This window comes from Cynoglossus semilaevis, chromosome 9 (genome assembly GCF_000523025.1).
Source record: "Cynoglossus semilaevis isolate Cse_v1.0 chromosome 9, Cse_v1.0, whole genome shotgun sequence".
In the NCBI taxonomy this organism is placed as follows: Eukaryota; Metazoa; Chordata; class Actinopteri; order Pleuronectiformes; family Cynoglossidae; genus Cynoglossus; species Cynoglossus semilaevis.
The window spans coordinates 5,099,544-5,111,992 of NC_024315.1; the positions used below are offsets into that span (position 1 = coordinate 5,099,544).

At 41.4% G+C, this 12,449-nt stretch overlaps 1 long non-coding RNA gene across 1 annotated transcript in view; it reads left to right on the forward strand.

Annotated features, from left to right (window-relative positions):
- LOC112487503 (uncharacterized) overlaps positions 1-1,197 on the forward strand; it is a 2,805-nt gene extending 1,608 nt beyond the window's left edge. The window contains exon 2 of the long non-coding RNA XR_003050642.1: positions 237-1,197. This is a non-coding gene — a long non-coding RNA (uncharacterized LOC112487503). The remainder of the gene's footprint in view (positions 1-236) is intronic.
- The last annotated feature ends 11,252 nt before the right edge of the window (positions 1,198-12,449 follow it).

Below are 12,449 nucleotides of genomic sequence, written 5' to 3' on the forward strand. Positions count from 1 at the left end.
AATAAAGAGACATAAAACAAAGGTAGCTAACAGAACGCTAACACAGACACCTGGACAGAAAGTGAGCGGAGCTTTGGCACCGGTAGATCCCTGTGTTTAAACTGTTTAATTAAATAAATAAAAACACACAGTGTTGGTTAATTAAGTTATAAGTTTACTCGGTGAGGTGTACTCTCACTAATTTAATTTATTTTTTTGTTCTGTATTTTTTTTTTTCCGTGTACTTTTCGTACCAGACAAGCAAATGAGGTTAGAATGATTCCAGCCTCCAGTTGGGAGCCACAGGCAGATGGCTTCTTCACCTGAACTGACGCAGAGCCCCTGACCACAAATCTCACAGTCCACAGAACGAGCAGCACAGGGGGAAACAGACTGCGACATTCCAGCAGGTGACGCAGAGAAAAGTGCTGATAAAAACACCGACGACCAGATGAGGGAAACGGAGAGCAGGTGTTCGGAAGTAGGTTGGAGATTTGGAGTGATTTGACAATGAAAAAAAAGAAAAAAAAAACACCAACAGAACAGGAACAGGATGATCTAGAAACAGGTGGAAGAATCTGGCGAGTGATTGGAATATTAATGAAAACTACAACTACTACAGAATACTCACCGTAAATACTGCGACGGTTTCAGCCTCCAGTTCTGGGCAATGAACAGTTTAAGAAACAAATCTTCAAACATGAGTTTTGAGCAAAGGAGCTAATATTAATGTTACTGGTCCCAATAGAAGAAACTGTGAGGGACACATCGGAATCTCTAGGGGGCGCTATGGCATCTGTTGTCAATGTTAGTCTTTGAAAATTCTTTGGAATCAAAGCAAAAATGGAAGTTAAAACAAACTCCTCCCCAAGTTTATACCCTGTATTACTTAAAGTTACTAGAACTTTCTGAATTCTTCCTCTTCGTGTTGACGGACATTTCTGTCCATCACTCTTTCAAAATAAGAGTCTCTGACTTGCCTGCAGGGTTGGTTTTTTTTTACCGATTTATACTGAGATGAGTTCAGGACTCAGGTCTAATACCCTGCCCCCGGTGGTGTGTGCTGGAGGTGAGTGGGCCGATCAGATGTGCTTATACCTTCAGTGTGTCCTCCACAGCAGCACAGTCTCTGTGATAATCCTGTTAGAGGTTTGGACTCAGGACGCTTCCTCTGCGTCGCCACACATTCGCCTTAAAACTAAGCTGAAAAAAAAGAAAAGACTGTATGGTTCAAATTAAAATGTATTTTTATTTTAATAAAATTATAGCTTAGTTGCAGTTCTGTTTGTGTACATGTGTGTACTCTGTGTACAGTAGACCATTACACAACACACTGAAACATTTTCCCACATTGCATTGCACGCAGGACAGAGTAAAAGACGGAGAGAGAACGACATGTATCAAGCCGCCTTCCTCCACTCGCTTCCCTCCCTTCCTCCCTCCCTGACTCCCCCCTCCTCCCTCCCCCCTCCTCACCTTGTCTTTCATTATTTATTTACTGTCTGCAGTTTTTCCATCGCACGCATATTGATGCAGAGAAAGCAGGGTGTGAGTGCGTGTCAGAATCATTTCCTGACGAGGGAGACAAGGTGGAAGTAATCAGCAGAGCGCTGATGCAATATGACAGCCTCTAGAACCGCTGGTACACAGTTAAGAGCAGGAGGGAGAAGAAAAACATCTTCCCCCACTGAGGGGAGCAGCCAAGATTTGCACAAGCGACATTTGGATGGAAAGTAGATTTACAAAGTTCTAAAAGTTTGAGCGGAAGAAAATCCCATCCTTGGGTTGTTTTGTTTGAGTTCATCGCTGGAATCTTTGAGATAAAGATTTGTGCTGGTTTCCCCCCGGTATAATGGGCCACGCTGCAGTTTATTAGCCAAACACTTTCAGTCGAAAAGTGTTCTGTGCTTCTTCTTCTTCTTCTTCTTCTTCTTCTTCTTCTTCTTCTTCTTCTTCTTCTTCTTCTTCTTCTTCTTCTTCTTCTTCTTCTTCTTCTTCTTCTTCTTCTTCTTCTTCTTCTTCTTCTTCTTCTTCTTCTTCTTCTTCTTCTTCTTCTTCTTCTTCTTCTTCTCCTTCTTCTTCTTCTTCTCAGTCATCGTCTGTCTAATTCTTATTCTTTCCATTGACTGTGTACTGGGCAGAACAACCACAACAATGAGACGAAGAGACTGTTGTTTCATTATTTTTACATGATTGGAAAATATGTGAAGAAAAAAAATAAAGAAATTTCTAAAGATGATGCTAACATCATAATATTACCTTAGTGATCAGGCGGCACTGAACTCCCAAAACCACCACTGCCCCACTGTATCGGAATCAGAGAAATTAAGATTTTGGATATCGGCAAAAAGTTAATATCACACACCCTTAGTAATCCCCTGAAACTAGCAACTACATCAAGTCCTGTCTATAGTCCAAATTCACAACACACATTTGTTTTATTATTTTCAACATGACAACATCATATTAAAGATAGAGAGACATGAGTGTCCTGTAGGTGTCCACAATGTCAGTGTTACCAGGTTCCCACTGGACTCTATCTCTGTCAGGAACAGCCCAGTAATACACACACACACACACATATATATATATATACATATATGAGAAATATATCTCCACCTTTGAAGGTGTGATTTCCTCCAGCGCTCCAATGCCAACGGCGGAGCAGATCAACAGACGTCCAAACAGACGTCCAGGCCAGTCTACAGCTGGAGGTTAGCTTTACTTAGCATGTAAACAAACAGACAGTCATGAATTCTCTCCTGCTCATCTACTGAGGGTTATCGGAGGAGCCTCAGCCAATCACTGCTGACATGGTTAGCACCAAGCAGGTCAAAGGTCGTGGCGAACACACAGCCCATCCCTGGAACAGCAGCAGTAGTAAAGGGCTCTAGTAAAAAAAAAAAAAGAGAAGAAAAAGAGAAGAAAACCACACACACACACACAGTGAGAACGTTCACACTCCACACAGTCAGGCCGCGGTTGAAGCTTCATTTCTACCCACAAACCCTCTGAGTGCGAGGTGACAGGTCTAACAACCGCCTCAGCTTATTCCATTTCGTCAAATGCGGAGCAATTTGTTCAAACTTAAGGGCAGAAAAGTTATTTTGTTTGATTCTGGGAGATGTGGCGTACAGGCAGAGAGGATGATACAGACTAACAGGGTCTGCGGAGGAGCCGGCAGGGAGACTGGCTGACACCATCCACCTCCGCTAATCTTGTCTGACTGTTCCTCTCTCCGTCTCCCTCTCTGAGGCGGGTAGAGATTGATTAGTTATCCTGCAGCCATCACCAGCTGCACTCAGATGGCCAGTGCGCCGGCTCAGCCCACGTCTTCCTGGGAGAACGCACCTGTTCGTGTCTCTCTCACACAACTGTACGTCTCTATCTCCGACGCTACTGTCATCACCTTTCTCTGTCTCTCACACACACTTCACACACACACACACACACACACACACCACCTGCTCCTCCTGACAGCCACAACCTTCCTGGGTGCAGTAATTGATAAATGTGAAAGATGGTGCGTTTAAGGTCTCCCTCAACCTCCTACGTACTTCGCACTTGCAAATTGGTCAGCACACACACACACGCACCGACACATTCAAACACATACGGCCAGGGGGGCGAGCGTGCGGACTGATTGATTGGGCCGCTGGGTTTCCTGACGGCTGGCGACATTTCTCCACGTCGTGTCAACACCTCTGGCAGCGGGAGCCCAGAGTGATCTCTGAGGAATGAGGAAATCAGAGTCAGTGGTAGCAGAGAACAGGCTGCTGCCCGTCACAGACCCCCGAAGTTCTAAGGATCTGGATTAAAAATGTTTTGTACTTATTAAGTTATATTTTAACCAAAGAAAAAATTAAAAAAAATAAAATTATCAGCAGATGAAACAGTACACAGTACACGAATATACAAATTGTGTATTTTTTTAGTACTCGATTTGTCCTCCAGGGGACGTCACTTTATTCATTAGAAACACAAAACAAAGTAGTAACAAAGTCAAATGGATTTGAAGAACTTTTTGAAAGTCAAATCTCTGCGCTCTCCTGGTTGATCGTCATGTATTTGATTTGGAGATGTGGGGTTTTGTGTGTGTGTGTGTGTGTGTGTGTGTGTGTGTGTTTGTGTACACAGGTGTCAGCCTGGGCTCTTCGTTCACAGCTGCACTGATTTCTGCACACACCTGAGGGCGTGTACACAGGTGTCAGCCTGGACTCTTCATTCACAGCTGCACTGATTTCTGCACACACCTGAGGGCGTGTCACTTCAATCAGCAGAGCAGGAGTTAACCTGCTGCTCAGTGAGGAGTCACTGATGTTTGATTCACCATGTGGTGAAGTTTGATCCTGGGTTACACGGACACCTGTACGTACAGTACTGCCATTGTCCACTGGGGGCGATCTTCTGAGGTCCTTCACTCACCTGGAAGAATTTGACAGCACTTTCCAGTAAGCTTTGTTTTTCCTTGTCTGCTGTGGGTCCACCTGCCTGTGGTGTCGCTGAGACACAGGGAACAGTTCACCAAATGATGGGATTGAAGTTGTCATTTAATGAGAATGAAGCCAAAGTGTTAAAGAAAAAAAAAAGCTGTAAATGTACGAGAAAATATTTGTAATTTTATGAGGAAAAAAAGGGTTCTTGTTTGTGACTTCTGGTATTCACCAAGATAAACAGCGTTTATTAGACGATTTGACGATGAGTGGTTTAAACCAGACACTTTTACACAGGTTTATACTGATATTATAAATTAGTTCTCATAAATGTGGGACTTTTTTTTCTCCTAACATTTTAACTTTTTGATTTTATTCTTGGAACATTTCGACCTCGTGAAATTTCGACTTTAATCATACAAACTCAACACAGTATAATATTTATTTTGTTAGACTTATATTTTTTAGAGGTCCATATGTGAATACACTCTACACAGGTATTGATTTGTCCTCCACATAAATGAGTCCCGTGTATTTGTTGAGGGATAACAGGCTGATGAATGAGACACAGTGACGTGTACGAAGCATTAAAGGTTATAAAGATCCCTAACGCTGCCAGAGCTCAAGATAAAAGGAACCAGTAGGACTATCGCTCATCTTTCAATTCCTCCGCCCAGCCTCTCATCCATGAGGCAACCCCTCAATTTATTATCCGTCCAATCATCGATCAACTGCTGCACCGACCAGGACCGACATCCACCCACCAAGTGGAGCCAAGTGCTGTTTTAGAAAAAAAAAAAAGGAAAAGAAAAGCAAAATCTCTGCTGGGACTCCCAGTGTGGAAACACCAGAACCAGGAAAGAAAATCTGCTGAATGTTTAAATACAGAGAGCGAGAGACAAAGAGAGACAGAGAGAGAGAGGACAGGGAGGATCCACATGTCAACTCCCATTGGGGTCAGAGGACGGTGACCGCACTTACCAAAGCAAACAGCCTGGAGGAGCGGAGCACTTCACCTGTCACTGTTGATCACTCCATTATCACGTCCACCGGTCTCACAGTCTCCCTGCGTCCGACGGCTCGGAGTTCGTACGACAGACACGCAGAGTGGAGGCAGATATGAAAAGTTAAACTGCAGCGCATTTCACAGCTGAGGGGAGAGAATAATCAGCCGCTGGGTCGGTACAGTCAAGGTCAAAAGGTCGCATTGTTCGATCAAATATGTGAGAAGCTCAGATGAAGGAAGATAAATGGTGGTTGTGATTTGGGGAAAAAAAGTTTCTTTAAAAAAAAATAATTTATTGTCCTAAATAATTAATAATAACAACAAACATGAAACATGAATGTATTTGGATTTTAATTTAATTTTAATTTCTTCCACTGTATTCACTTAATGAGATATATGCTAATTTGTATTTTAACTATGTGATATTTCAGATTAGCATTAGCATTATTAGCGCCAACCACTGCTGTTGTTGTTATTTTATTGAACGGCCACAGCAGTGGTTGACGTTCAATACAAAAAAAAGGTTTTTGTTTAATAAAAGAACTTGTTTAATACTTTAATAAAATAACAGTTTTACTTCTGACTAAAATAAGTGATAGACAACTGGAGACATGACATGTTAGCATGTGTGTTAGCATCAGCTCTGTTATTATTTAAGGAACCAAAGTGAAACTTTTTTTGAAAAAGGAAATCACCCGAACACACCATACCATTTTATTTACATGTGTTTACAGAGTGCTTTTGTGCGTTTGTGGCTAACCAGAAGGGAACAACCGCAGTTTCCATTAAAGCGGGTCTAAAGCCGCGTTCTTAGGTGAACTTACAGTTTTATCCTTTAGCTTCACTGTCGACAGGAACTCCTAATGTCACTACATGTCAGTGGAATAGTAAATACAACAGAGGAAAAAGACATTTTCTTCCTAAAGACTCGTCCCTGGAGTGACAACAAGGATTTCCCTCTTCTCCTTCTCCCACCGTGTGATTAAAGACCCTCGCGCCCCATAATCTCTCCATCATCTATCTACAGTATGTAAATGCCCCCAGACCTGCAGCGCCAACACACTTTGACTGATGGCGGTTCCACAGCACTGGGCTCAGTGTGAATGCAGCCATGTGTGGAAGACAGAGGGATGAAGTGGACGATGAGAGGAATAAAAAAAAAAAGTCAGATTCAGACTGAGAATCAGAAAATTGAATTTACTGATGGAAAAAAAAAATTTGTGGCATGAAAAAGGATGAGTCCAGTGGACAATTCCAGTGATAAAAAGAAAATTCTTCACGATCAGGTGTCCAGAAATATTTCACTTTAGATAAATAACATATTCCACTTGAGAAAATTTTTATTTGAAACTTCAAATATTGAAAAAAAAATGGAGAAAAAAAATTACAAACTAAATATAAAATATAAAATATAGAAATATAGGACAAATTAAAATAAATAAATTGCATGAGATTAAAAATAAAAATTTAAAAAATAAGCAAATACAAATTTATATATTGAGCAATTGAAATGATATTAGTAAAAAATAAAATTTGTCAATTTTGTAGAGAAAAAAATGTTTTATTAAGTATTGAGCCCATAAAAAGATTTAAGAAAGTAAATTTTCCAAGTGAAAAAAGCATCAATGAAAAACATCAATACTTTGAGTCTTGGTTCAGATTCTGGCTTGTGCTCAGTTTTCAACATCTGACGTATGTACGGCGCCGCTGGGATTTTAAATATTCAAAGAGGATCGTAATTTTCGTGGAACGTCTGTTGCCCAGGACGAGACACCAACAAACCTGCAGCTACGTCTGGTTTGAATGCAGCGGCTAAACCTGATCTGATTCACTAATTATGGCGCAGCCTCCGTCTTATAATTGATAATTACAGCCAACTGATTGTACGATGATTACCATGCAGCTGAAATGAAAATAAGACCTCAGATTAGATTGCGTCGTGGCGCGGTGTGAGGATCTATTACTCCTCCCGGTGCCGTAACAACCGCTGCTTATGTGCAAATCTACAGGGTTGTGTAAAAACTGTGTTCATTTCCGCTGCGTGAGGCACCGTCGTAGCCATGGGGAAACTCCACCGTCTCTTATGGGGTAGTTGACGCACGTTGCTGTTCTTTATATTAGCTCCGACCAATCTGTTGCATTAGCAGCAGATGGATGACCATGGTGGACATTAGCCTATAGGTGGAGCTCAAGATCTGTTGTGCTGGAAAGATGTTATATATATATACACAACCCGTATTTCCGGAGTATAAGTCGCACTAGCCAAAAAATGCTAAATGAAGAAGAAGAAAAAAACATATAAGTCGATCTGGAGTATAAGTCGCAAAACCTTGAAAAAACATGACTTATAGTCCGGAAAATACAGTATATGCACATATATACGTATAGAGAGGTTCCTGGGTTTGAGCCCCAGATGAACCACATACTCCTAATGGCGCCTCCAGTGGCAGCCTGAATGAATTACACAATAAATTTCCCCCTTGTGGGAGGATTACGAGTTAGACAGATAGAAATAAAATTTAGAAATGAAAACCAAAATAGTTTCCATCTGGTTCATTTTTTTTCTGATTTCAGAACATGACATTACAACATCAGGATAAAGACTTTTTGACTCAACTCAGTTTGTAATTTCACCCATAGTTGAATCCATGTATGTGTCTAAATATGTTTAAACAAGCGGGCGTATTAAAAGGCAGATTTACATCAGAAGGACCTGCCTCTGAGCTCTGGGTTAATAATGAATACCTCAGTGTTCAGTGAATGTGTCAGCGTCAGCCTAAACTCAAAGAAGCACCTTTTCCAGCGAGCCGCCTTCACACAGATCTTCAGAGGGGAGACATGTTGTTAATAATTAAGGCTGTGGCTGCAGGCGTGCGGAGGCTAAACTTCCTCTAACAAGTGGCTCTCTGACAGCCCAGACATATGGCTACTGCTTCCCTTATATTCTCCCCAGCCCTCCACATTTGTGCATGTTACCCACGTCCAAGGCGGAGATGAGAAATCCCAACTGCCGGAGAACAATAAATCAAATTCCTAATGGCTGGCGAGCAATCAGATAATTATGAGTGTTGGCGTGTTGGCACAAAAGCTAATTTTCTCCTTCAAATCAGGTTAGGCGTTTAGTCTGATTTCCAACCGGTGCTCAATGAGCCGCGTTGTGTTTTTTTTTTTTTTTTTTATTAGGAAGTGGTTCCTTCTGAATGCAGAAATCTAAACAGCTCAGGTCACAGTCCTCAACCCTGAGGTGATTATCAGTCCGTGGTCGTACACGGAGCTGATGGCGCGGTGATTAACCTCGCTGAGGTCACGCTCACGAATAAAAGGCTGGGGCTGAGTTACAAGTTACACATGTATGGATGAGTTTTGTATATGTGTGTGTGTGTGTGTGTGTGTGTGTGTTTGATTCTTAGTCAGCGCTCTGTCGCTAATAAACTCGCCAAACAACGGCAGCGGAAGACGGGGACGGAAACGAGTACCGGGGGTGCAGTTGTTCTGCAGGAACTCTTTAATGAAAGCAGGGACGGAGTAGTGGTCCTACCATGGGAAGTTTAACTGTTGTCTGTGGTAAACTGAGCATCTGGGAAAACAAACAGACTGTTGTTGGGGGAGGAGGGCTCAAGGGGGTTCGGGTGGAAGAAAAGCCGCTATATTTCACTGTAGTATTTTTCTGCTGTGTGGGGGAGGGGGATACAAATCTTGTTTTGATGCTAGCTCTGTCAGGGAGCTGGCCAGAGAGGATAGTAAACACAGCTTTTCCACAGCATTTAAAATCAATCCTTCAGCAAGACGCCTAACCCCCCCCTTAGTCCCCCCACACACACACACACACACCCTCGCCTCTCTTTTCCTGAGTCTTTCTTCCTCTTTTTCTCTCCTCTCCGTCTGCTGCTGTCTGAGAATAGAGGCAACACTTTAAAAAGCCCGGCGCCTGGGATTGAGTTTTGTGACAACGGCTCCGGCTTTTGTTTCCACGCTGAGATGCGACCGGCACCCGCCGCCAACCAGAGACAGAGACGTTCACACGTTCAGACACGTGCGCCGCCTCACGTGGACGTGCTCCCATCACCTTGATGAGTAAATAATCGTGTCATTAGCCCATTTGCGTTCAAGGCACCGGCTCATTTTCCTCCGTGCGAGCGTCTGCGTCTGCTTATGATTGGCTCCGAGATTAGAGCAAAAATCATTTTGTTCCCTCTGTTATTGCCTGATTAAGTCACCATTTGGCAGCCAATAGAAAAAGATAACAGACTTCTCAGAGACGGCTTCTGAGCGGGATGGTGAAAATGTCCGTTCACCCAAACTTTTTTTTTTTGGTGATTTGTAGGGATGTTGGATATTAACTTTTTGCTGATATCCGATAGGCCGATATTGTCCAAACATTTAATTTCCGATTCTGATAGCAGCCGTTACCAATATTTCTCAATTACTATTTTGCCATGCCCTGAACAACCCACTGTATGAGTCGCTGACACCAGCATTATGCCTACAATCCTCTGATTATTAAAATAGATTGATAAAATGAACTGCAATACTGCCATCTAGTGACATTCACTTTCATATACAGCAGTTTTTCCCCAAAAGAGTTTTTAGGGCACACATCACTTTGCGAAACGCACACATTGCGGTATCACATTTTCATTATCGGAGGAAAAACTGATAACGATTCAAACAGATATTACATAGTTGCTAATGCTAATATCGGGTCGATAATATCGAACATCCCTAGTGATACGTGTAAACAATAAATTTACTTCCCTACATACGGCCTGTTTGAGTAAAGAATTCCTCGTATTTGGAATTTTGGGCGATGTTTTTTGCACCACAGTCGTTTCCGTGCTCCATGAAAACATAACAGGTGGTACTATTGGAAATCCAACAGTTCTCTAAATGAAGGACCAGTCTTCAGCCCTAATACTGCTGTAAACCACAAACACACAAGTGGCTTGTCCTTAACCGGGGACACTTGACCCCCGCAGTCGGTCTCCATACATATGTAATGAAGCGTGTGCGACAGGAGCGCTCTTCAGTTGACGAGTGGTTAAATGTTGATGGAAGGGTTTTATGAAGGTTATTTTGAAAGTATTGAAGTATTTTTCAATTTGTTTTAAAATTCAACAGCAGGCGCCAAAAAACATTTCCATAGAAAAAAGATTTTCAGTTCTTTACAGCAGCCGTCACTACAGTTACGTCAGAGTTGTGTCAAACTTTTATTCCTCACGGCCACATGTGAAAATGTGAACTTTCTAAAAATGAGTTTTACAGTTACAGTTTTATGTACAAAATAATTTCGTTATAAAAATTAAGTAAAAAACTGGCATTGATTTTAATTGGCATAATAATTTCATAATTGGGTTCTAATAATTACATAACCACAACTGCTAAATCATGGATGTAAAAATATCTTCTGTTTCATTTTATTCCAAGTGTTACGGTAAAAAAATAAATAAAAAGACTTCAGATTTCGCCTGTTCAGGTTAAATGTGGCTTTGAAGTGAATTTCATTGTCAGCACCTGTTTGAGCTCAAATACACAGAAAAACAATGGAGTCCAAACACAAACGCCACCTTGGAAAAAAAGCCTGTGAAATGTGGAATTTTCTTATTTCCTTTTTTTTTTTTTTTTTTTTTTTGCCAAGGGGAATCTTTTCAATGGCTTCCATTTGCTTCACAGGGAAGAATATCGTTACCAGGCAACAGGCATAACAATGACACAGGTGCTCTCTCTCTCTCTCTCTCTCTCTCTCTCTCTCTCTCTCTCTCTCTCTCTCTCTCTTCTTCACCCTGTGTTCGTGGGTTTTGCGTCCTCTCCTCAATCATGTTAAATATCACTTGTTCTGACTTCAGCATGGTTCGCTGATAAAGAACCTGTTCCCTGATTATTCACAGCAGCCTGGTCTGGTTCCTGCAGTTCTTCACTGTTTTGTTATTTCATTTATTTTAAACATCTTAGCGATCAAACTGAGAGAAGGAAGAAAATATGTTCAACATGTTTGTTCCAGTCCTGGTATTGTTAAAGACAAAAAACGCTAAAAAAAATTTTTTGGTAAATTTTTTAAAAAATATAAAAAAAACAAACTTAAATGTAAATGTTCTATGAGTTGTTGTTGTCTTTCAATAGCGTGATGATGAATTAAAAATCAAAACAATCTCGTTTGTCAAATCAATGTATGGACACATTTGTAGTCTTTCAAACTTTCATGATAAAAATCTACAACTAAAAAGAAAAAAAATCACAACCTGTAATTTGACATATTTTCAAAGTTCCACAGTGACATTTAATAACTTCATTAAATTACTTTTCTTTAATACATACAGATTAAAACCACGCTAATTTTTTTTTTCCATTTCCTCTCGGCTACACCTGTCAACATGGCCGCCTCCTGTGAGCGACCACCGCTCCACAGGAATGGACTAATGGGTTAAATACAATGGTTGTGTGTATATGTGTGTGTCTGTATATACACATCACTCATTTAATCAGTGACTAATTAATCTTCTAATCACTCTATCATTCACACCATTGGCCAATTTAGTGAGCGTCAAATAAACCAAATGGGTCATAAATGATCAAAAAGGAAAAAAAAGGAAAAAACAACCAGTAATTGATTCCCTGTGGTGTCTGTCAGGCCAACCTAATGAAACGATCTGTGACTTTTTTAATAAGGAAATAATCCCCCAGGTTTTTTTTTTGTTTTTTTTTTTTTCTTCATGACGTGGTAGAAACCACGAAACAGATTTTCAAAGTTTCTTTCATGAGCTTTGAGGAATCCCAGGCCAACGTGTCTCCAAACACCAAACCACAAACAAAGAGGCCGAATGGGAAACGGGGGAAGAGCAGAACTAACACGCTGTTAACACCCGCCCGAGCTCAGCCCGCTCTGCTCCGTGTCTGTCTCCTTTATAGCTTTTCAGAGATGGTGGCGGCTTTGAGCTGCGTTAAATTGTCCTCTCTGCCCCCTCCCCCACCTCCCTGCCCCCCTCCCTCTGTCTGTCTTCTCTCTCCCTCCCTCTGTCTGTCTCCTCCTCTCCCTC